The 27,245-nt window shown below is 37.6% G+C and overlaps 1 non-coding gene across 1 annotated transcript; it reads right to left on the bottom strand.

The window, feature by feature from the left end:
* Positions 1-16,160: 16,160 nt before the first annotated feature.
* Positions 16,161-16,279, bottom strand: LOC111736333. Its single transcript, XR_002779166.1, has one exon. It is a non-coding gene; the product is annotated as a 5S ribosomal RNA (ribosomal RNA).
* Between the last annotated feature and the right edge of the window lie 10,966 nt (positions 16,280-27,245).

Raw genomic sequence — 27,245 nt, forward strand, 5'->3', positions numbered from 1 at the left:
TTTTTTTTTTTTTCTTTTAAGTAAAGTTTCCTCTGCCCTCCTAATTTTTTTTTTTCCCCAGGGGCCATGTTTCCTACTGTTTATTTTTCTCTTTAACATTCTGGGGCGGGGGAGGATGGTCCTCAAATATCTGGTGACTTTAGCTTGTTTGCTCATATTTAAAAGTGAGATAAAAGTCTGATTGAGAATTTGTGTTTTTATGATGGAGCTGTTTAACTTTGGGGATTTTTTTTGTTTGTTTGTTTTAAGGGTGATAAAGTACAGAACTCACAGTAACAGGGGAATTCCTAAATTAAAAAAAAAAACAAACTAACTGAAGGACTTCTCTTGGGATCATCTAAAGAATTTCTTAAAAGAGAAGCCTTCTGACATATTTGCCTATGGGGCAGATGCCTAACTTTCTTGCAGGTGCTGCATGTAAGAGCAGAGGAAACACTGGAGGTGATGATTCACTCTTCCACTGAAGTAGCTACAGTGTTTGCAGTTCCACATGTAACTATGGCTCTCACTTTTGCTCTTCGTTATTCTTGGTGTTTCTCACACTGAACCTTTCTGTGATTTTGCCAGACTGTTGGTATCTTCCTTAGCTGTACCCTCTGTGCTCATTCTGGGGTATGGTTTTCTCCTTTTGCATCATCAGGTAACCACTGCTTCATCTACTTAACTTTTAGAAAACTTCCCACTGATGAACTCTCCCATTTTCTTAGTTGCTAAGGCTTTATTTTTTCCCCTTTATTACTTTTATAGTGAGACTCCAGGGAGGAAGAGGAGACAGATTCACAGATCAATCCAGCTTTTGGGGTTTTTTTTAGGTTAGAATTTCTATGTACCTGAATTCTGACTGTAATAGCTGGTAGAGTGTCTTAGTCCATTCAGGCTGCTATAGTGAAATACCATAGACTGGATATGAGCAGCAACAGAAATTTATTGCTCACAGTTCTAGAGGCCGGGAAGTCCAAGGTCAAGGCACTAATAGATTCCATGTCTAGTTGGGGCTCACTTCTTGGTTCATAAATAGTTTTCATTTTTCTGTATTCTCATATGGTAAAGGGGTGAGGGAACTCTTTTGGGAGTCTTTTATAAGAACTCCACTCTAATAACCCAATCACTTTTCAAAAGCCCCATCTCCAAAAACCATCACATTGGGGATTAGGTCTCAACATATGAATTTGGCTGAGTGGAATACAAATATTCAGTCCATAGCCTAGTCTCCCAGTTCAGGTAGCTATGCATAGCTATATGTCAAAGAATTCTTGAGCTTAAGGCATTCTGAAGTTGAGAAGAAAATATGTTGGAAATAGCTGACTTTAAACTCTACAGATAAATTTCATAAGAATTAAGAGCATTTGCTCCAAAGTAAAAAAGATACAGTGTCAAGCCACAACACTACCACTTATCCATTTCACTTATTGTGTGACCTTAAGTAAGTCACTTCACCTTTTTGAGTCTCTGTTTCCTCATTTTTAAAGTGAATATGCCCATACTTACCTCCTAGACTGGGTGAAATTAAATAAACACCACATAGTGAATACTGAGTAAAGGCTACTCCTATAAATAATATTACCTCAATAAGAACTATATACAGTTGGCTCCACATGGTTGTATACAATCTTATCCATAATGCTTTATTTCATACGTTTACTTTTGCATTTGCTCAGACTTTAGATAAGAAAAAAGAAGTCCTGTTCCTTTAAGTACACCTGCAAAATATCAGGCTTTCTGTCTAACTTGACAATCTCTGTCATTGTGTTTTAGTCACCAGACCTTCTCAAATACAGCTGGAATTCATTCATACAACATCGTGACAAAAAAAGAGCTAAAAGACTTTGTTCTTGTAGTTTATTCTGAGGATGTACTGTCTTTCATAGTGCAGGACCATGACAATTCTCATCTGACATTTTAACAAGCCTGTGATGTACATGGAGAGGTAGTAATACTCTGATTTAACAGATGAAAAGGCTGAGGTGCAGAGAAGTTGTGTACCTTGGGTTTTTAGATCTGAAAACCACCCCATTCTGGCCCTCTCCTGGTCTTTGAGGGCAAGTCTCCAGTTTAAATCAAGTTCTCCCTTTTCCTTACACTTTCCAGCTATATTTCCTGTACTTTGGCTTTGCAACTATAATGGTTTTGATAAAAATTGTAAGGCTGGAGTGACAGGGGTTTGGACAGTATACGAGGCATATGCAAATCTCCAAGTGCACAAATGATGATTGATAGAAATTGTCCTAATATGTGAATTAGCTGTAAGTGAATTTTTATGATTAAATTTAGGTTGAGAGATCTAACCTTAGAGGTTCTAAGTAATGAGGCATTAACTTCACTGCTATTTTTTCAAACTACCACAAAATATAAGCATACGTCAAAAAATTGAATCAGATGATGACAGTTGTTTTATGGGTGGTATTTTTAATGCCATTATTGCCATTGCAAACCCAAGCAAAATGAATCTGGTCATTTCAGAAAAAATCCCCAGTGAGCAATAGTGTTCATTTAGAGGTAAGGCTCACATCTTGGTAAATTTGTCCACCGCTACTCAAATGGTGCTCAAGGCTGTGTAGGTTATCTTTCCCACATTGAGGAGGGCTCTTCTAAGTTAAGATTTCAGACTTGGGGTTGGTTCCATAGAGTAGTGGTTAGCATGTCTGCTTTACACGTAGAAAGTCCTCGGTTCGTGCCCCACCAGGCCGTGTGCCAGGCCCCGGGGTGCTCCGTGAGCGCGTAGGAGGAAACGCCCCGCCTTCAGATATCCAGTCCTTAAGAAAAGACAGCAACATCCATAGGTAGGTCTGGGTGAAAGTGAGAGAGGAATGAAAAAAAAAAAAAATTTCAGACTTGACATTTCACGAATAACTCATACAGGAAATAGAAATATTTGCCTTTAGGATCCACAGTGTTTCTGTACCTTTTTTCCTAAGAGAATTGTCAGCTTCACTATTCTGAGGATTAGCTTAAACTTCTTTTTTTTATCTGTCTTGTTTGACTTTGGGTCCTCTCTCTCTTTCTTTGTCCAGCTCTATATAAACTCGTGACCTGATCTTATACTTCTCTCCTGGTTCTAACTTTGCACTCCCATAAGATCCTGCACCTAGTGTCTCTGCCCCAGAACCTTCCACTAAAACCTCAGGCAACAAGCTGCAGGACACGGCCTAGCTCAGCAGCTCTGCTTTGGTCAGGTTCACGTAAGCCCCAACTTCCATCTGTTGAGTTAAGGGAAACAGGCAGGAAGAGCCCTCTCCTTCCTCCTAGTTTAGTATTTAATCAGCACTGTTTCTTTCTTCCACATATACATCATATACTCAGAACCATTTCCTATCAGGCCCATGTGACTGATAATGTCAAGCAGTGTTTCATAACCTTTTTAACCACCAAGGACACTGTTTACTACTTTCTCCTCAATAGATGCCATTTTTGAAAGATCTTTATCTACTAAGCTTTCTTATTAATTCATTTTAAGATTTCTTTATTCATCAAATACATATACAAATGCAAATACGATTTTTTTTTATTGTGGGAAGAACACTTAACATGACACCCTCTAACAAAATTTTAAGTGGACAATACAGTATTGTTGACTATAGGTACAACGTTATACAGCAGATCTGTAGAACTTGTTCATCTTACTTGACTACAACTTTCTGCCTATTTATTAGTAACTCCCCATCCCTTCTGCTACACTGTCCCTGGCAACCACAATTTCACTCTGATTCTATGAATCTGGCTATTTTAGATGCTCATATAAGTGTAATCATGTGATATCTGTCTTTCTGTGACTGGCTTATTTCACTTAGTATAATGTCCTCCAAGTTCATCCATGTTGTTGCATATTAAAGAATTTCCTTCTTTTTAAAGGCTGAATAGTATTCTTTGGTATACCATATATTTTTTTAATCCACTCACCTGTTAATGAATATTCAGGTTGTGTCTGCATTTTGGCTATTGCGAATAACGCTGCAATGAATATAGGAGGGCCAATTTTTTTTGAGATCCTGATTTCAATTCTTTTGGATAAATACCTAGAAGTGGGATTAATAGATCATATGGTAGTTTTATTTTTAATATTTTGAGGAAAATCCAAAATGTTTCTCATAATGACTTCACATTTTGCATTCCCATCAACAACGTGCAATGGTTCTAATTTCTTCACAACTATGTCAACACTTGTTGTTTTCTGTTTTTCGTTTGTTTGTTTGTTTGGTAATAGCCATCTTGACAGGTGTGAGATGTTATCTCATTGTGGTTTTAATTTGCATTTTAAGTGACAGTGGTGGTATTGTGTTGAGCAGAGCTCTTTCCAATCAGATTTTATCAGTTCGAGACAACCAGGCTTACCATGCTGACCTGACATCATCATTCCAACCAAAGAAACTTAAATGTAGTTAGCCTTTGCAACTTTATTAATATGTTCCGTTTAGCTATTTTACATTGGACTCTTTACTCAAAAGTTGCAACTACTGATTATTGTGTTTTTTTTTTTCCTCAGAGAGAATTACCAGAACAGAGAAAAAAACTTTAAGCTAGAGAGATAAAACTCAAAAGGGAAAATTAGAAAGTTGCAAATGGAAGATCTATAGGGACATACAGAACTTCTTGGACATGTGAAATGATTTTTATAAAGTTAGACTTTCAATTAGACTGTGAGCTAAAAATAAAAAAGTGGATCTAAGAAAAATCTAATAGAGCAATTTCAGGATGATCTTCGGACATCATAAATGTTACCGGTGGCATCTCTGGAATGATCATAGTTAAGACAATGATATGATTAAAGCCAAGTGAACAAAAAGTAACTGAAGAAGAATGCATAGAGATTCTGTTTAATTGATAGAGAGAGGAGGTATGCAGCCAGCCTTGAAAACCACTGCTTGTTATCTCAAATTGTAATTTGAGAACAGTGGTTCTCAAACTTTCCTGTGCCTCAGAATTACCTAGAGATCTTGTTAAGCTACAAATTACCCTACCCTGGAGTTTCTGACTCAGCAGGACTCACTGTTGGAGTTATTTTTGCTCTTCCAACAGACTCCCAGCTCATGTTGCTGTTGCTGGTCTGGGAACCACACACTGACAACCTATAAGTATTCACATGCCCATCTCCCACTAGACTGCAAGCCCTGTGAAAGATAGGGACCTAGTCTTGGTCATTTGACAATGTCTGGCAAATACTGAACACTTAAGAGATGTTGTATTATAGATTAGTAAATTAAATCTCTGATATAAATCAGTGTTACATGAGTTTGAGGATGGCAAACCACAAGTTCCAAAGCTCGGTTATTTCTCTGATGGTCCCAACCTGAAGTTTCTAGACCTGCAAGACCAGACCCCAAATTGCCATTACCCCCACCAAAGCTTTTCAGGCAGAACCTCATTGCTCAAGGACTAGCCTGAAAACCTAAAAGCTCATCTGTTTTCATCAACTGCACTGTGCTCTCCATTTTTAATACATCAATGATACCTCTCTTGGCACTAGCTTTTTGTTTGCTTATTTGTTGCCAAACACATTTCAGGAAAATTATTTATATCTTAGATTTTTATTAATTAGTTGGAAAATGATGTTTACTATATATATATTCACACACACACACACACACACACACACACACACACACACACATATATATATACACTCTCTCTCTCTCTCTCTCTATATATATATATATACTCACATACATATATATATCTATATATATTTGATCTGTGATGGAAAAAAATATTATCCTGGTCTAAAAAATAAAATTATGTAGCCTAATAGATACCATAAACATTTCTGTTTTCCTCTTTATCAGGTTCAATAAACACATTTTTAGAAGTTAACTAGAATTTTTCCTCATTTAGCAAAGCATTACTGACCAAGCAGCATCTGTGTCCTACATTCACAGAACACATGGATGAACAAGATCCAGCCCTGGCCCTCTAGAGGCCCACAGGCCACTGAGCCTAAGGCAGCTTGGTGAGGGCCCGAGGTGGTTATCAATCCCCTGTGTGGTCCAGGGCAGCATGAAGTGCAGGCCCATGGGCAGGAAAGGGGGCAGGGGAGGAGGAGCCAACCCTTAGAGAGGAGACATTTTTACCTCTTTGTTGGTGAATCCTTCTGAGGCTGCTTTTCATTAAAAAGTGAGACCTGAGATTCTCAGGATTTTTTTTGGTTGGTCGGAGGCTGTATACTCCCATTCCAACCATCCCACAAACCAACTTTACACATAAACCCTATACACTGACATATATGCAATCACTCAGCCATCAAACCTGTAATTTTTTCAAGCAGATCCTTTGCTCTGCTATATGTTCCAATGTCAGCCACTCTGACTCACCAGTAGACAGTAAGAATAAAGAAGCAATTACACTATTGAAAAAACACATTTATGGACACTTTACATGTTCATTCAAACCCTTTCTCCCAGCAAGTTTTGCCTTTGGCTGCCTCTAGATAGGGAGGCCACTTTAAAGCCATTATGTAGGTGTGTGTGTACAATTGTCCTTTCGGAAGCATTTATACATTAGAATCCTTTCTTATCTTTGCCTTCTGTTAAAACAAGGATTATGCTACTTGATCTTTAAGCTGGGGCATTTCTTTTGAAAACAGATTTATCACCCCTCCCTCCTCCCAATATAACTCCTTGGGTTTTCATGACTTACAGAGAATACATTCTCTTGTAAAACAAATTATTTGTTTGTTTGTTTGTTTATTTTAAAAAAACCTCACTGATTTTTAGATGGGCTTGTGGTTAGGGTGTGCACATTGATTTCTTCTGTTTAGGAATACCTCTGGAGTTCTCTTCAGATGGGCCAGTGTGTTTGTCTTCCTATAGAACTATGGTGAGATAATTTTAATATAAACAGGATATGGTTTTTTTTTAACTATTAAACATGTTTTAAATTTTATTTTTCGGAATTATTTTTAATCTTAAATGGAAAAAAAAAGTGTATTTTTACTCTTTTCTTGATTTCCAGCCTGAATATTTCATTTTGCATATCTTTTTTTTTTATCAGAAACTATACTTGAGACAAAGCACTTTTTCTTCTTGCTTCTCTCTGTCTATAGAGCTTTCCTATTTTTCTGTACTTCTATAGTACCTTGTAGAGGCCTGATTTGGGTTTGGCTTTCATCCTTCAAACCATTCCACTTAAAAACAAAAAACAAAAAAATAAAAAAAAACCCAAAAACTTCATTTACTCTAAACAAAAACATGGAGTAGCTATATACATAGTTTAAAATGTTAATTCAACTCAAGAATAACAAGATGTGAAAGGAGACAAAACACGAGATGAACAAAAACATTATCTCACACATTTTGTTAGGAGCGGCACAACATTGGAAGATAATGATACATCTGTCCAAGGGTTGTTGTGAGGATTAAATTAATTAATACACATAAAGCAATTATAAGACTGACTGACCCTGTAAGTGTTCAATAATGGTTAGCTATTATTATTATTCTTGTTGTTATTATTATTGTCATTATTATTTATTATTATCTGAGAAAAGAAAACCGAATTTAAAATAGCATTTGCACCCATTGTTTTGTGATAGAGAAATCTGGTCAAGGATAAGTACCCAATTTTAAGTTTATTTTAAATGTCTCACTTCCTTTCTTTTTAACTTTCCATCATTCTATATAGAAGTCAATCTATTTTCCACATGGGAAACAAAACAGCTTCTCCTTCTTCTAACTACCCATCCCATTAAGGAGATGGTGCCCTCTAAGGCATATACAAAACAAATAATAATAATAAAATTCTTTCTTGATACCATCCTTTCCTACATTTGGGTTTGTTGTTGACTGGTCACTGGTTCATCAGTCAGAGGCTCATGGGTTTGGGGCTACATAAGCAGCTCTCCCCAACAGTATGATTCTCCATTAATTGGAATGAGAAGTTAATCTCTCTCAAACTGAACCCAGCTGAGTCTCTGAGAGGAATGATGTATTTAAAAGATCTTTGGCAGTCCAGGGCATGTGGCACTAACCGGATTTAGCTCATTAGCAAATCCATAAGGCCTTGCTGACATTGCACCCAGAATAAAATACATGAGGCCAGCCAGTGCCCTGTGGGCACCTACAGCATGACTACATAATAAAAAGGCATTTATTAATAATCTCATTGGTCACAGAATACAAAGGAAGGCAACAAGAAGTCAAATGCTGTCATTTGTCGTGACTAGAGAGGCATAATTAAAATAAGTGTCATGTGATTAACCTTTGAAAAATTAATCTGGTATAAAAAAGGCACAAAAACAAGGAAGATAGGCTCTTAAAATCAATTTAATACAATAGGCAGCTGTTGTATGCACTTAGATCAAATTCCATGTGCCTGTGAAATGTTAGAGTCTTTGATAGCAAAGGGCAATTAGCAAATTTAGCAAGTTAACAGGCCACAGAGAGGCAGAATGCATAATGGTAAAGAGTGTAGCATTTTGAATGTCATCTATCTGAGTTTGAGATCAAGTTCCTCCATCTGCCACCTAGGTATCCTTGGACAATTTTCTTAATATTTTAGGAACTCAGTTTCCTCATTTGTAAAATAGGGATATTAATGTCATGTATGTATGTATGCCATGATATGTATGTCATGTGATTTTGTGATGATTAAATAATATGATATATGTAAAGCTCTCAGCACAGAATTAAGTACATTGTAAGTGCTCAAAAAATCTTAGTGATGATAAAAGGTATTTGTTAAGCTCTTGATATGCAAAAAGAAATTTGCTCTGTATGGAGAACATGTGAAGTGCACACTAGCCCTGTGATCTATGATGCTTCAATGCTGACAAATGGAGTTTTTTTTCCCCAGGATCTTGCTGCCGGTGATCTCGTGTCGTGATTTAACATTGAGAGTGGCACATCAGTAATCCTGAAGGAATGTTATGGGCGATGGCAGAACAAGTTTCCTGAAGGTTCGAGACTAACATTTGTACATTTAGTCTAGTCTCAGAATGCTCAACTCAAATCCTACAGGGACCAGGCAGTAATGAACTGGCCAGAAAGTAGTTGTGGCTGCAGAGAATAGGACAGCATTTATCCCCTACCGGAGGCAGCTGTGCTTGGATTAAGCCACGTGGATTTTTGCCATGTGGAAATGTGGGTCCAATGTTGCCAGATATTCCCTTTTTCATAAGGGGGGCCCATAATATTGATTTTCGTGGGTAATGTCCCATTTAAAAAAAATACTCTGAGGGCCATATCCAGCACTTTGTCCAAGACTAGGACTAGGGTGAGATAAGTGAGGTCTTCATCTCAGCTGCAAAATTTAAGGCAGTGCCCCAAAATTCAAAAGTAACCAAGATAGATAGTATCTTAACACAATATTTTAAAAATCAAGATTAAAGCAAAAAAATTATGATGAACAAACTATCAAAATCTCACATTAAGACATGAGCAGTATTATTTACTTTTTTATTGCCTCAGGCTTCAATATAGATCTGTGTGGCACTAACTTCAGCCTCCAGTTTGCAGCCTCTCTTTGGACTCTGACATGTCGCTGCCACTCCACTACCAGGCTGATTGCCAGCTTTGCATTGGACCAATTCATGGAACAATCAAGATATTGCCCTTGATTGTTTATAAAATCATTGTATAAATTATCAATTAGTGTTAAGGATATACCCAGCTCCATCTTTATTCAACAAAATTTTACTAATATCAACTAAGAAAGAAATAATAAAAAGTCAGAATTAATCTATTTGTAAATAAAAAAGTGTTGCTTTCTAATACAGTTATCTAAAAGATTTATTGCTAACAAAATGGCTACAGATGAATGACCCACTTTTATAAAGAGAAGAGATTTACAAATAGGCTGTAAGAGAGGCATTCTTGAGTTGAGGGTATTTGAAATCATATGCAACATTTTCAGTGTGTTCCATTTCTCACCTTTCATAAGATCCTTATGTGGCCCAGGATCCCCAGAAGACCAGTATTTGTTGGGATACAGTGTGAAGATGAGAACACAGGCTTTGAAGCCAGGCAGACCTGGGTTTGAATCCTCTTCCCTGACTTGATACCTTGTAGAAGTCAAATAATCTCTTAGTTTTCTTTTTTTGTAAAACAGAACCATTACACAGGCTTGTTGTACAGACCAAAGTCAATAATATGTCATGGTATCTCTTGATTCTTGGTCTGGCAATAGAAACTTACCATGTGGCCATTTTTATGATCATTTAGCATATTCACTGCAAACTTTTCCCTACCGATACCCTTAAAATTCCACAATTATATTAAGTAGGTTAAATATGTCCTTTATACTATTACTTTGCTTAGTTCATCTTTTCTTCAAAAACAGCACAAAATTTGGCTTCAGTTTGGGTGGAATTGCCACAGATCATCAATATAATGGGGCCTAAATTAGAAAACTTTAACTGTACTTGATATAGCAAGTTTTCTCCCTTTAAATTAAAAAGAAAAAAAGCATTGCATTAAAACACAAAGCTGTGAAAATAAACGGTTGTAATCTTATTGCACATTCTGAAACCAATTAGCAGCACAACCTACTAGACTGCCGGGGTACTGTAGGAAGTGGCCCTGTAGAATCAGCGGTGAAATCGAACTTCAGCATCCAGGTTTTCTGATGTTAAGTTTTGCAGTAATGTGGTCACTCCAGAGATGAGAAACAGCATCATAACTCAGTGGCTCTGGGTTCAAATCCCATTCCTGCCACAAATTTGCAGAGTGACTCAGGGCAAGTTCAATTAACTTATCCAAGCCTTAGTTTCACCCGTTGTAAATTATTTCCCAGAGGGCTTTCCACTGAAGCCCTGTCATGTGCATTTAAGAAAAATGTGAAACTTGAATAGCTTTGCTCTCCTCTGTAATACATCTTTATTTTATGTTCCTTTCCCCCCCCCCAACTGTTCTTCTAAGAAGCAGCTAGAATTTCTCATTTAATCAGGAAGCCATTTTTTATCATCAAAGAAAATGTGAAAAGTCTATCAGTTAAATTTGGATATTTATGTCAGGTTCACCTGATTGGAACTTAACTCTATTTCATTAATGTGAAGAAATGTCACCCTTTTAACTAATGAAACACATCCATAGAGAGCTATATCCTTATAGTTACAACATCAGAAATAGCCATAAGCAAAATGCCTTTCAGAGCATAAGCAAGCTCTTCAATAAGCAGTCTCTCTTTGTGTGCATCCCCAGCCTGAGTGAAAATTTCTTCTTACTGGAGAGGGCAATGCTTCATTATGGAGAAAAACAATCTCCATTGCTTCCCTATATGAGGAAAATATTCCCATATTAGTCTCTCGCTTAGCTATATTATAAGGGCAGTATAAAACATTTCATTTAAAACATAGATGATAACCTTGAATATGCCTTAGAGAAGAGCAGAAGATTTATAAAAACATTTGAAGCCGGTTAATTTTGAGACTGTTTGGCCCCCATCAGCATTTTTCTCTGCTACTCTCCTTCACCATGCTAACAAGTCTAGGATCAGGAAGTGCCCAGGTAAAGGGGTTTTCAAACATCTCCCCAAGTTCTGGTTAGGAAGGCCCATTCCTTCTTTCTCTTGGCGATGTCTTCAAGAAGACTGCAGAAATAAACACTAGTGTCTTCAAAAGAAATCACTGAACAGATCATGTCTCTGGGGCTGCTGCCCTCTTAGCTTTACCACACAAAGCTGGCTGGGTTAACACTGTAACCTGGAACATAAGCTCAGGGCTGCTGACACCTGGAGAAACTGGTTTTTCACCTTCTCTCTCTTCCTCTTCCCCCTCTTTCCCTTCTTTCCTCTCTCCCTCACTCTCCCTCCTCTTCTTCCCTTACTTCTTCTTCTTCTTTTTCTTTGCATCTATTAATTTATTCAAAAACCATTAATTTGTTCAAAAAACATTTATTACTGTACTTAGTATGACCAAGTACAGTATTAGGCTCTGGGAATATAAATGAATGCCCTTGTTCTTCATGTATTAAATAACCCAACAATAGGGTGCTCTGTAATAGAGCTCAAAGGTGAGGTGATCACCTCTGCTTACCTAGATCAGGGAACAGAAAGTGACTTTGAAGTGGCTTGTGAAAGAGCAATCATGAGCTTGCCAGGCCAGTGCACTTGGGCTCAACTGTGTGGGATCAAAGGAGCTCAAAAATTAGGACCAAAAGAAGTGGAGGTAAGAACTAACTATGACCGTGTATCCTAGGCCAGCTGGCTACCACCTTGGATGATTTTCCCAGAAAATGCTCACCCAGGAGGTTGAATGATTTTAGCTTTGCATAAAACTAAAATCCTCTAATCTAGAATTCAGCCAAAATTATCCTGTAAAAGACTGGTTAGTAAATATTTTAGAATTTGAGAGTCATGGAGTCTCTGTCATAGCTTATCAACTCTGCCATTGTAGCTCAAGTGGCCATAGCCAATATGTATATAAATGAGCATAGCTGTGTTCCAATAAAACTTCATGTACAAAACAGGCACTTGGCTGGTTGGCCAATGGGTGGTAGTTTCTCATCCCTTGCTCTAATTTGTCCAGAAGATTCTTTGGACTGTGGCCCTAGGCACTAATGGAAGAAAGTCAATGAGTACCTTCCTAGATATGTATACATATTCTAAAAGATTTTATTTTCTTATTTTTATCAAGCAGCAACTTTAGACGTTTTATTTTTAGCTCTGCTGGTCCTGGTTTTGTGCTTTGTTGGCTAGTGGAACTGTCAAACACCATAAACACACAGGGTGACAATATAGCACAGTGTGAGAGCACCCATGAGAATCAGAAGGCCTGGGTTTAAGTTTATCTCCCTTCCTGTGTGGCTTTACCTCTCAGAGCCTCAAGTTTCCTCTTTAATATTGAGAGTGTTTGACTCGATGACTTTTAAGGACTTGATTGGCACTAATACGCTAATTCTGTATGCTTTGTACATTAACTGGAATGTTAGTGGTATTTGATAAATAGAGACCCAAAGAGAAGAGAAGGAAATCAACCAGATGAGAAATGACCCAGGTCAGAATGCGGGGTTTGGGATTGTGGATGGAGATGACAGCATGCAGATGACAGATGTTCTTAGTATGATGCCAAGCACACTATTAAAATTAAATGAATGAGTGACATCAATATGAATGGCAATTGGATGGATGTGGATGCCATCCATGAGTTACGAAAGAGTAGAAGATGATCTTGACAACTTGAGTCTGAAGGACAAAGGCTTTTCCTATATCAGCTTGAATGAAAGTTGGGGAGTAGATGGATACAGACCCCAGAATGGTGGCTTGGAAGTAAATTGTAAAGTTAGAGCTGAAGGAATCTGACTGAGGATCTTTTAAATGTGGGCATAGCCATTACCTGAAATTTACCTGTATTTCTCCCACTCAATTCCATCTGCTGTATGACTTCCAGATAAATATTCCCAGCACATAGCTTTAACCTGTCTCCTTGCACCAGCATTCTAGACCACTGATGATCTGGTCCACTGAACTTTTAGGTCCTATGGTTTCCTTAAACCTCTTCACAAATCCTACACCCCTCCTCCTTGGCATCTCATGACCCTTGAGCATACCTGCATTTTTTCATCTCTGTGTCTACCTTGAATCATATGCTTTCTTTACTTGGAATATACTTTCTCCCTTTTCTTTACATGTCTGAAATGCCTCTGTCCTTCAACCCTCACTATTACTCTAAAATTTTCTTGCCACCAAGTCCACAGTGTCTTTGTTTTTATCCATACTTCAACACCTGATTTTTGTGGCCGCTCATTTGGCATTTATTACATGCTGCCTGATGCAGAAACCTCACACCTATTGTGTGTCTCCTTTATATACATGTGTAGCATGTGTGGATTTATATAGCCTTTGGGTAACTCTGAGAATTTCAGTTCTACTTCCCATTTGAGATGACTGAAGTTTACAGGGTGGGTACAAACTGACCTGAAAGAGAAGTTAGGCCCAGGGAGGAACTAGCATTAACTGAGGATCTGCTATTTGCATCACCCACTGTTTGACTCTTCAGAAATATTATTTCATTTCATTTTGTAACAACTCTGCAACTCTGTATAATCCCCATTTTTACAGGTGATAGAACTGGTTCAGAAAAAATAGGTCACTTAGCCAAGATCGTAAGAGGAGGATTGACGTTAGTAGGGATGTGTAAGACTAAAGCCCACACATTGTGGCTAAAGGAAGAACGACACTGCACAGCGTTTTAGAGAGGCAGGCCCCACGTTATTATGAAGACTAAATGTGAAGATGTCAAACCATGCTTGGCAGAGAGTAAGTGTTTAATAAATTGTAGTTATTATTAAATCATTGAGAGGATACAGTATTTTTATTTCCTCTTTGAATGTCCCATATTACTTAACAAAGACATTACTGTTTGCCATGTAATTGGTATAAGAGCTATTTGAAATACATTTTGCTGAGCAGTTGGTTTGACTTTTTTCATTTTCTAAACTAGATGGGTATATAGTCTCAATGTTCTCGCACAAAAGAAGACCAAATTCAAGAGTTCTACAATATGTGGTATCACTTGTAGTTTACATTAAGTACATTAAGTACTCAGTAAGGGCTGTGTTTATATTCACAACGACCATTGCTAACATATAGTAGGTGTTCAATAGAAATGTGTTCCGTGATGCTGTTGAATAAATGGACATGTTCAGGAAGTGCCATTAAGCATTCTATCATTACTTTGAACACATTTAGTTCTGTTTTGATGATTCTACTGAATGGATCTGGAGTCTATTCCAATTGTTCTTAAACTGGTCAATCACTAGAATATCTTATGTTTGTTTTTCATTATTTTTTAAATCACAGATTCCTGGGCTATAGCCCTGGAAGATCTGATTTATTGGCTCTGGATGTTTAAGAAGCATTTCAGGAAGTTTTGTTTACAAGCCAGGTTTGGAAATACCACATATGTAGATGGTAATGACCAATCTCCACCTTAACCCCCTACCTCATACACTCTCTATTCAATTGATGAAGCACAAAATGACTGAGTCAAATCTCCCAGGGGCTGATCAACCACTGGGGGCAACATGGCCCTTCCTTTCAGCTCATGCTGATCACAAGCTTCCTGAAGACCGTGCCCATTGGAAAAGAGACAGTCATTATTACTCAAGTATACATAATGTTAGAAGAGCAAAGGAAAGAGAAGGCAAAGGGAAAGGTGAAGGACCCTACATCCTATAGGTCAGTGGTCCCCAACTTTTTTGGCACCAGGGACTGGTGCTTGTATGAGAATCTAATGCCTAATGATCTGAGGTGGAGCTGAGGTGATGATGCCAGTGCTGAGGAGCAGCTATAAATACAGATGACGCTTCACTCGCTCCTGCTGTGTGACCCAGTTCCTAACAGGCCACAGAAACAGGACTGGTCTGTGGCCCGTAGATTGTGGACCCCTGCTGTAGGTCACCCTGCCAAAGAATGCCTCTAGCATTGCTGAGTTCTTATCATGAGGGCACCTGAATCTACCCTTTCTGGTCTAAGATTGGAAATGCTGTTTTTGGACACAGGCAGAACTTGCAACATGCCACAAGGCCACCCTTCACCCCTCTTACCATAGCTTTCCATCCCCTACTCCTTGGTCTTAACCTCTCAGCTATTGGAAGTTCTCTTGGACTTTTTAGCATCCCCCACATTGCCTCATGTTAGACTTCAAGGCAGGTCTCAGAGATGTCAGGATGCCAAATACTACTCTGTATGAGACAAGTCAGTGTGTTAAAGGGGAAGGAGGCAGGGTACATGAAATTGGGAATCCATAGCCATAAGTTGGAACCAACCAGCCCCTTGCCTGTGCCAGGATCTCAGTCTGTGTTCTGTTCTTATTTTTCTGAGCTCAAGAAACTGGGCTTTTCTAGACAAGCACCAATAGACTCAGCAAGGCACCACCTCAAATTCATCTTTTGTTCCAGTCTGTGGGAAATATCAACCTAGATGGGTCACGAAAATGTGACCAAAATGTGCTTTGAAAACATTTACTTACTAAAAACATAACAATAAAAATAATTGCAAAAAAAAAAAAAAAGATTTGAAAGCCTATTAGGTTCTTGGGAATACAAAGAAGATATGAAAGAGTCCTAGCAATACCAATAAAAATTTGGGTACAGAGTATCATTACTTAATATAAAAACATTCTTTTTACAAGATTTTTTAGTTTTTTATTCTTTTTTTAGTCGAGGCAACCCTTGGTTGACCTCACAGATTGCAAGGACCTTGTCAACTTACAAATCCTTAGTTTTTATTTTTCATGCCTACAGCACCTGGTCTTCGTAGGTGGTCTCCCATCCAAGTATTAACCAGGCCCAACCCTGCTTAGCTTCCGAGATCAGATGGGATCAGGCTTATTCAGGGTAGCATGGCCGTAGACAAGATTTTTATTAAAATATTGCTAGCATACAATACTGTACTCATTTCAAGTTTATACCAGAGTTATTCAACATTTATATAACTAAAGAAGTGATCGCCATGATAAATCATCTGACACCATACAATGCAATCACAATATTATTGACTATATTCCCTATGCTGTACATTGCATACCCATGACTTATTTGTTTTATATCTGGAAATTGGAACCTCTCATTCACCTTCACCTTTTTCCCTCTATTTTGATTTGACACAAAAACATTCTAATTAAAAATTTTAACATTAATAAAAATAAGTAACACATTGTTTTACATAGTTTAGAAATTTCCACAGCAGTAGCAATTTTGTTTTTGTTTTATTTATTTAGTTAGTTAGTTACTTTTTGCCTTATGAATTATATGGTAGATAATGGTCAGGTATTTTTATCATGGCAATATATATATATATATATAACATAACATTTGCCATTTTTACTATTTTTAAGTGTACAGTTCAGTAGTATGGAACAGATATTTTTTCTTTTATTTTTTTGTACATTTTCTTGCCTGTATTACCCCTGCTAATTTTTATTTACTTTAAATAAGCATTTAAAGATATTCGGATGTTTTGATATCATATGGATATTTACCTTTGATCAAGCTCCAAAACATGTGCTAGTTAATGTGCTGAGTGTCTTGTCTCATTTATTCTTTACAGCAACCCTCTGAGGAAAGACTATTTATATGTCCCATTTTACAGATGAGGAAACAGGATCAGAGAGGTTTCATTGTTTATTCAGTAACATGGATAGCAAGAGCAGATGCTGGGAGAAGTTTTGTCTACTGCAGAGGCTGGATGCTCAAACAATATCCACTGCCTCTGTGGGTCTGGATATTAGATTGGTCCACTTTGCTGAAGGTGAAATTAATGTACCTCCTAAATCTATGCTTAATGCTTCTCAGATTCTGCTGCTAAAGAAAAGAAATAGAAAAAGAAAAAGAAAAAAAGCCTAAGTAAATACAACAGAGCGAGTTTATTCTATAGTTTGTATTCAGTCTCCTCAAAGTCTTTGAATGACTATCACAACCTAATATACCCAATGATGGAGTAGAACAATCCTTACTTAATCCAAAAAAATGTAACCAGAAACTTTTCATTTGTGTGCAAAGGGATGGGCGAGCATCCATCCCTTACTGTGTGGGATTATGGCTAGAACTCAGGCTCTTGCAGTCAGATTATCTGAGTACAAATCTTGACTCACACCTTTCTAGTTACCACCTAACCTTTCTAGGCCTCAGTTTTCTGATCTACACAATGGGGATGAGGGTAGTACCTACTTCCTCTGATTGTAATGATTATAACTTAAGTGTGTGGTACATTTCTGAATTCTAAACAGAGGCTAGCTATGATTAGTCATTTATTTGGGAAATATTTAATTGCATTCATCCTGTGTGCCAAGCACAGGGCTGACATGGCACAGATGCTTGAAACATGGCCCTAGCCCTTCATACTCTCAAAAAGGTAGACATAGATGAACAACAAATTCTATTATGGAGAATATTGTGAAGATCTCTACTAAGGGGAAGAACAGAGGAGAGGAGAGGGAGTGGATGGGAGCAGGGGAGAGAGAAAGCTTTGGGGAGGAGGCGGCTTGTTCTTGGTTAACACCTATTGCATTTCTATGCAATGCAAAACAAACCGTGCTAAATATTTTTTGCAAAAAATTATTTTTTAACATAAAATCTTTAAAATGTATATATTTAAAAATACCTTTATCTTCCTCGACTAAATTGTAAACAAATAGCACCAACTACCAAAAAAGGAGAGTACATGGAGCTTTTTGGTGATCAAGAAAAGAGGTTAAGCAGAACCCCTTGCCATTGGTCGTGTTCTGTGCTGAGAAGAACTCACAATTATCTTTGGGTCCTGGAGAACAGTTTTGTATGAACTGAATCTGACATTCTGAGCTGGTTTCCTAAGTCAATACCACCATTGAAAGGAAGCCATTGATCAACCAAGTGAAGCTGCTAAAAATGGATTCCAGCCCAGGAAAAATTCACCGGGGATGTTATAAATGTGGCTGGCCTGTCTTGGCAAGTATGGGTTCTTTGTGATTCAACCAGGCGGGATCTGAGGGCTGCTGGCCAGGTTACCCTAGCAATGGTAACCTGCCTCACCAGGCACCAGATCCTCAGCACCATTTGGGGTAGAGTAAAGGGCGAGAGGAAGAGGTGAGCCTCACTGGGGCCCACTGGGCCAAAATGGGGTCTGCCAAGGCTCACTGGCCATCCACACACACTGGGCTAATTCTGGCCTCCCCAGAAGCATGACATGATGAGGGTCTGGTGGTGGCATTGCGTGTCTCTGCCCTCCATTCTTGCTTACTGGCTCATCACACTTCGATGGAGATGAACAATGAAGGGAGGTGCTAAGAGGCCAGTGGGTTAGACAAAGAATGAAACTGTGCCTTGGCCAGATCCACGCCAATTATATCCGAATAAACAAATCCACAGTACAAGCTAAGAGCCTTCCCTCCGCACTGCGCTCCCCCGCCCCCATTTTTTATTTATTTTTTTCTTGGTCTGGAAAGTTGGACAGATTCCCTGTACTGTCCTGGTACCCAGATGGCCTGTTTGAGTAAGCAGTGGGGAAGAAGGTCAATAATATATCAGCATGCAGAGTCTCTGCGAAGGTCAGTCCTGCATAAAATATACCAAGACAACCTGAGGGCAAGTTTAGAATGGTGCTCCACAATGGAATTGGGGGTAGGGTGGTACGGATGCAGCCTTCTCACGATTGCTGCAAAATTGACTTCTGCCCCCTCCCCAAAGTATATTTTACTGGGTTCATGTACTGGTCCTTCAGGAAAAGTTTTCTTCACACACAGGAGTGCTCATATCCAAGTGAGGAGGATTTTATATACAAATACCTGTCACGTTAGGATATTTAAAAAAAAAATAACAAGATCAAGTTGCCCCAAACAGGAATACAATGGCTACCGCAGTGTCTCAAATTCTATATATATACAGTCTCCATATATGTTTGAATAAGATATGAGTGCTGAACTAGGCAGTAGCTATGAGTTTTTAGCTGTAAGATTCATATTCTTGAGAGGCTTTTCTCGATTATATTTGGAATATGACTAATTAATAAAGATAAAAGCAGGTAAATGTGCCTAGAGTCGCTGGAGACTTTATAAGTGTTCTGTTTCCCTCTTCCTTTCTTAAGATTGGGGGAAAACACAACAGCAAACTTTTAATGGAAAAAAAAATAGAAAAAAAAGTCCATTCACTTTGGGAATTTATTCAAATTGGAGCGAATACTGACACAAATATTCTTGAAGATTGATCCAGGTTGAAGCGTGTTGTGCATGGGTTTGCTGCTCAACTTGCAAGTAATTTGTAAAGCCAGAGTCAGTCTTGACTATGAAACATTGTATCACTGTGATTGGAATCAATAGTTCTTGCACTGTCATTTGTCACATATTTACAAGCTTGAAAAATAGTTCATTTTGTCCTCATCCCATAACTCAGAAGATTGAATCAGAGCCCTGGAGGGATCTGCCAACAGGACACATTCATTACTGATCACCCGTCTTGGTGAGGTTATAATCACAACCACACCAAAAATAGAATATAAATAAAAATTAAAGTACCGCTCATTTGGTACATTCTTAAGTATATTCAGCTTCAAATATTTAAAAGTCTTCTGGGAGACTTCAATCACCTTGGTGACCTACCTCAGTGACCACAAAGAGAAAACTCATTTTCCCATCACACTCTCAAAACATTCAAAGGTATCATTTTTTTAATGAAGAAAAATCAAAATCTAGAGTTAATGGTCCAAAAATTTCATAAAGTATACTTCTTCCAGTCATCTCACATATAGTTCATAAATGACCATCTAGTCTCATGAAAGATTTGTAGAACACATTTAAAGATAATGCTTTCAATTTTAAGATAAAAGATTTATGAATGATAGAACTTGTGTCTATTGAATCACTAATCCCAACTCTCTAATATTTCAGATGAAGAGCTTCATAAAATGAAAAGACTGCCCATAAAGTTGTACTACACCTGCTGTCAGAGACAATCAGTAATAGAATTGCAAAGTGAATATTGAAAAGGATGTGAGATGTGTGCATTTTAGGTTATAATAATATATTTTAAGTCTCCTTCACTCCACTGTTGTATTGATAAAGTATTAATGGTTGAAGTATTGGGGGGGGCCTATTCAGATATTAACAGATGAACACATTGTTCATCAAATTTAGTTGTTAAAATAACCCCAAATCCTAAGATTGCAGCTAGTTTCTTTAGGCGTTTTCCTGACTAAATTCAACCTATGAGAAATAGATCCATTTCTCAAGTCTCAGCCTGAACCAACATAAACATTCCAGATTGTGTTCCACGTGCTTATTTTAGTGGCCCTGTATTGACAAAACCTGATATTTCTTTTGTCAGAAAAAGGCTGAAAACTGAGATTATGTATCAGTCATTTCCTTCCTAAATCTCTTGAATTTGTAACTTTAAAGTTTAGGTTCTATGAATCTGCTATTTCTTTCATAAAGTCACCCCATTTCCTCCATACGTACCCTCGCCGAGAATGGCATAAATTCCACTAGAAGTCATGCTAAGGTAGAAGATCTGATCTATCTTCATCGCTTTGGAAAAGAGGTGGATAGGCACACCTCATGAAGAGGGAGGCCTGAACTTAAACATATGTGCATTAATCAAAGTTCATGATGTTTACCCATCTACATATCTTCTTTAGAAACAAAGAGAGTGGGTAATGGAACAGGAGACATGCACCCTCACTCCCTGCAGCCAGTTGGACTACGGGTGGGCTCTGAGCCAGAGGGGCCCCATCTGTAAACTAATCAGTGACCTGGGATTATGTGTCTTGGCTTGAAAAGATGAGCTGAGTCAATCATTTGAACTGAGAGATAGAATGAGAAGTTGCTGTGGGATACGTGCTGGAGGTAAATGGTTTCATAGGGATGTGGCTAGGGCAACCATTACTGGACATGTGGAAAATGAGACAGCTTACACTCAGAAAGAGAAGGGAAAGGAGCAAGAAAGCAGGAGGTGCCAAGAGAAAGAGAGTTAAAAAAAACTGATTCTAGGAGCAGCCCTGTCTTTGGCCCTTTTGGAGACATAGTTGCTCAGCCTTGCTCAGATTCTGGTGAAACCTCTCTGAAAATGCATTAGTCTCCTCCTTCATTTGAAGCTGGTTTGAATAAACTTCTGTGCCTTTAAACTTCAATAAACAGAATGAGATATATTTAATGTTTTGTCCTAACATCTCAGATCTAACATTTCAAGTCAGACCTAACATCTCAAGACTGGGGACATTATGCCATTTATTCCTGTTACTGGAGTGCTTCTCTGAGGATCAGTGCATGCTGAAGTTTAGTTTTGGTGCCATCTTTGTTCTTCTTATACTCTAATAGGAGAGACAAGAACCCGGGCATAAGGAATAGAAAAATGCCTGGCCAAGTGGATAAATAGATATGCTGAGAAAGGCTGGGTGGGATGTGCTAACAAACTAATTGAAAGCCTCACATATCCTACTGATAGAGATACCTGACTCTTAATTTTGGGACAGGAATATGTGGAGATGACACAATCTAAAGGAACATTCATTTTAAGTGGAGTCTAGGAAGCGGAAACTGTCCTTTTGGGCATAAGGTAGAATCAATGAAACATGGGTTTGAATTCTGACTCTGACATTTACTGGCTGTGTGACCTTGAACAAGTTACTTGCTGTCTCTGAGTCTCAGCTGTATGTGTAAAAATTGCAATAATAATAACTTTTCTTACAGTGTAGTGAGGATTAAATAAGATAATGTATGTATGCAAAAAAGGGCATTGAATAAATAAATATTTTTGTCTTTTTCTGAGACCTAAGGAAAAGGTTATTGTCTTCACCACTAAAACTTATTTCTCTGTCCAAACTGAGCTTCTCAATCACATGGGCTACTTAAATATTTTTTTATACAGGGAAATTCAGGCAATTTAGTAAGAATCCTCTCTGGCTCACAAATCATTTCTGAGAGCTGATTTGGTGGCAAATGTTAATGCATCCATTTTACCGACGAAGAAGCAGTTTCTTGGGGTAAATGAGACTCAAAACCAGATAGCAGTGAAGACTTGAAAATGAGGCTATAGAGAATTTTGGGAGAATATGTAATACCCTCTCCAGTGTATTAGGGAGAACTGCAATTGTTGCAAACCAAGACCACTGACAGACTGTTTAAATGTGTGGCTGTAGGATCTGATAAAGTCTTTGTTGTTTTTGTTTTGGCAACAAGCTCAAATGTTCAAGCAATCAACTTCCTATGAGGATATCCTTAAACAGTCTTTATTATGTAATTTCAAAACTGCATTCATGCTTATCTACTTAAAAAAGGCATTAGGCTGTGATCATTACTAATACTTTAAGCTTATCATGATCATTTCTGATATTAATCTATGGATGTGCTAATTCTTCATCTGCCACTCTCAACAACTGAAATCCTTATTAAGACCTCACCCATTTCATTTGTGAAGACAGGTGGAAGATAATTGCTGAATGTATATTCCTTTGTCCTCTATATCCTAAATTTTGTTGTCATGCTTAAAGATCCAAATTGCCCTTGATATTTATCTCTGTGCACATGAGAACATTTTTACTAACAGCTGAAGTTCTATGTATGTGATGCAATGCTCATTATTTACTGGGTGTTTTTTTTTTTTTTTCCCTCTCTAACTTGCTGCAGCCTCTTTCTCTAATTAAATTTTTCCTGGGACAAAAAGTCATAGAGAATTAACAAGAGCAGAATTTAAAGAAATACAAACTTAAGGAAATAAGAGAGGGCACCCAGCAAGAACACATTTATAAATGCCCGATGTGTTTTTATTTGTGGCAATTATTTGGAGAAACTTAATATTTCCCCCAATGTAATCAGACAATGTGACACAATGAAGCATTGGCATAGGAATGAGGTCGGCTATGCAAAAAGATGATCAACCCTGCAAAATAATTGGGAATTAACTAGATGAGAAAGAATCAAATTTAGTCCAAGGAACATATGTCAGTCTCAGAGAGGCCAGACTAGCGTATGATCAAATGAGGAAAGATGTGGAATAAGGTGAGCTGAAATGTTACCAAGTCTGGAGAAAAGAATGTTTGTTGAAGGAAGGTAGATCACCTGTATAGACCCAAGAGAGGAGAAGCCAGGAACGAAGGTCTTGTAGTGTCTTTTCAGCATGGTACCCTGGCCAGAGTACCCTGACTAGAGTTCTCTTCTTAAATTCATTCAGCAAACTTTATTGAGCCCTTCTCTGGACCACTCACTGTGCTAGGCTCAGGGCCAGAGCAGAAGCAGGTGGATAAGCTCCCTATTTCATCTCTTTCCTTGCTTTGTGTTAGCAAAGCCTTTTTTTCCTAACATTATCTAACATGCTATTGGGTTTATATTTACTTTGTTTATTCTCTATCTTCCTTGCAATGTTATAAAGATAAGGATTTGTATCTAGAGATATCAGTTCACTATATTCTAGTATCCCTATTTTCTAGTGTAGTACCTGGCATATGGTAATATTTAATTTAGTGAATAAATAAATCAGAAGTAAACAAGTAAGAAAACAAACCTATAGAATTAAGAAAACTATAAATAAGAGAAAGAACACAAGCATAAAGTTCTTCCCCCCACACACATAAGACAGTTATGATGTTCCCATTTTGGTGTGTAGCCTTCCACCCACCAGAAAGTGAATGTGTTGTCCTGTGTCTTCTATTTCACAAGGAGATTTTTCTTTTTAATTTAACAATACATTGCATATCTATTCCATAATATAATTCCATAGCTTTATATTGGTTGTATAGTAGTCTGTCGTTTGGCTTATGTCATAAATTTAAGAAATCCCCACCGATAAACATTTAACACATTTCTATTATTTTCTATTATAGACAGTGCTATGTTGAGTCTCTGTAAAGAAGTCTCTGAATATGCTTGTCTGATTTCATCCTTAGAATTAATTCCTAAAAGCAAATTCACTAGGTGAAAGGTATGTATGTTTAGATTTTGATACTTATTTTCAAATTTTCAAATTATCCTTCAGAAGCATAAAATTTGTACTCCAAATGCAAGAAAAAGAAAATATCCATTCCTTCCACACATACCTACCAACTCTTGGTATTATTGTTTTTTTATGTTTGCCAATATGATAAGGAAAAAATTATACTTCATCATTGTCTTGACTTACTTACATTTCTTTGATTTCTATGAAGGCTAGACATCATCGTGCATAAATATTTGCCATTTGTATTTGTGTGTGTGTGTGTGTGTGTGTGTGTGTGTGTGTTTGCATTGCTTGATCTTGCTTTTTGCTCATACTTCTACTGTAGTAGAACAATATTTTTAAATATTTATTATGAAATGTTTATTTTTCTCACATTGACCCATATTTAAAAATTCAATATAGAAGGCCAAAAACCAGGGTCTTTATTTCCAGAAGAAACAAAAAGTACATTGACACATTTACACAGTAAAATAGCATCTCATAGTCATTTGATAGCAGCAATGTATTTTCTAAGAATTATTGAATTCTAACTTTAAATATCTGTTTCAATTTAGTCTTTTGTGTTTAGCACAATATCCACTATTCTATAATGTGATGGTAAAGTCATAGCAACACTGAAACAGCAGGGTCATGGAGTGAGACTAGAGAATAGTTCATGTAAATGGAGAGTACCTGGGATGTCATTTCTTCAAGAGTGCTGTAATCAAGCCACTGTGGCACCACACTCCTCAAACAGTCTGGCTGTACTTGGAAATTTGTATGTTGCCAGATACACTTACCAGCTGCCAGGGCAGAAAAGGCTCAATCTCTTTCAACCTGCAGCTTTTTGCCAATTTGGGAGCAGCAGCAATGAAACTCATTTATGCTGGTCCCATGTGGCTCTCTGTCTGGTATAGATTGTTCAAATCTCTCGGTTCCACCAGAAAACCTATAAGCCTGATGCTAAATTGTCTCTTGTGTGTCATTTTGGCTCATATCGTTTTGCTCGACCTGTCATCCTTCCTTCTCAGTCCTTAGAGGACTATATGAAAAGGCCCTCTTGAAGGACATACACAATCCCTAAATATCCCAGCAACATCAAAATCTTGCCATAAAAAGCATTATCCTTTATCCATATACCTCCTCTCTAACTAGAGTGAAGAGGTGAGCTAGAAGTTCACATGTTTCTATTCTGTCAAAACCATAAAGGGAAAAAAGTTCGGAGCTGAAATTACCCTCTTCTCCTGCTACACTCTTCCTTGTGTGTCTCACCCATCGCAAACCCAAAGCCCTGTCACTAGAGAAACACTTATCTTCATCTGTATAACTGACATTCCCTGGGATATGTCAAGTGAAGTCACTCTCATTATCTGGGAACAATGTTCACACTTTACTCCAAAATGCACATTTCCAAACTGGACTAGATTCGTGTGTGGATTTTCTAGAAGGAAACTGACTTAAATGCACTGAAAAATTTTAAATTCTTCTGGCAGATGACTTAATGAGATTTTTTGGTTGCCTTTAATAAACTGAATCTGAGAATTTTTATTTTTTTGTTTTAATTGTAGGCCAAGGAGTCACAATTCACATAATTTCTTTCCAAAATTTAGAAAGTAAAAAAATGTTTGGTTGTACATATTTTTCATGTATGTATTAAAAGTTCAAACATATTTAGGGTAAATATTATAAACACGGCCACATTTTTTAAAAATAATAATTTTTTATTATATACAAAAAGACATAAGATATCTATATTTTGGAATAAAAAGTAAACATATAGGTGCTTGTTTAATGTTTAATTTATTTAACGAATTAATAAAACCAACACAAAAGTGGGCTATTCAGCTTCTTATTTTGTATATTTTATGTCTATCCTCCCCCATTTTATTATTCCTTCCTTGAGACAATAAAGCTCTTTAGGGTTTTACTTGTCATCATTTCGAGATCATATAGCCATCTGTTCCAAAGCTATTATTAAAATTGCTGAAGATGTCCTCTATATCCTCTTGCAGATTCAAAGACTCATTTCCCTTTCCTGTGGACTCTTGTTCCTTATTTGGAAGCGCTCAATAAAAAACAAAGCAGGAAGCAGCAAACAGAGCCCTCCACCCCCGAAATGGCTGAGCTGCGTTCAATCTGGTGGCATAAATAAATAAATAAATAAATAAATAAATAAATAAATAAAAAGATTATGCTGGTGATGAGACATCACTTACATGTACACTCAGGAAGTAGAGAAAGGCTATACACTGTGGGACTTTATAACAAGGCACATATTAATGTGAATTCCACTTAAAAGGAAGTGTTGACCCCACTTAAGAAACAGCCATGCAATAAGGAAGAGAGACCTGAAAAATGTCAGTCGTGTATCTTCATAAAGGTTGGATGTTTTCATGGTGGTTGGAGTAGTCAGTGGGGTGAATGTTTCAAACATCACAGAAGGAAGACCCAGGAGATACCTTTTGAGGCTCACAGCCAGTGTCTATGCCAGACCCCTTTCTTCATCTCTGTCATTGAGGCTGGACTCACTTCTCAGGCCTTCTGGAGATGTCCTCTTGCTCCCTTGTGGATGTTTCCAGCTTGATTTAAGTTCTCCCTCTTCCATAAAGCCTTCCCTGGAGGCTGCATGATAGTGAAAGAGTGTGGGATTTAGAGCCAGAGAGAACCACTACTGCCTCTGCCACACACTAGCTCTGTGGCCTTAGACAAGTAACTAAAACAGGGAAAGGAAAATGCCCATTTCTCAGAGTTGTTGGACAGATTCTAAGATAGTATTGAATAGTCACTGTTTCAGCTGAATAATGAGTGCATGGGGTTCATTGCACTAATCTCTTTGCTTTTGTGTATGTTTGAGCATTTCCATAATAAAAAGCTTTTCATAAAAGGAAATTTATATAAAGCAGGCCAGAAGCAGACCTAGAGCCTCAGCCAGCTGAGTAACTT

This window comes from Pteropus vampyrus, unplaced genomic scaffold, assembly GCF_000151845.1.
Source record: "Pteropus vampyrus isolate Shadow unplaced genomic scaffold, Pvam_2.0 Scaffold19, whole genome shotgun sequence".
Classification (NCBI taxonomy): Eukaryota; Metazoa; Chordata; class Mammalia; order Chiroptera; family Pteropodidae; genus Pteropus; species Pteropus vampyrus.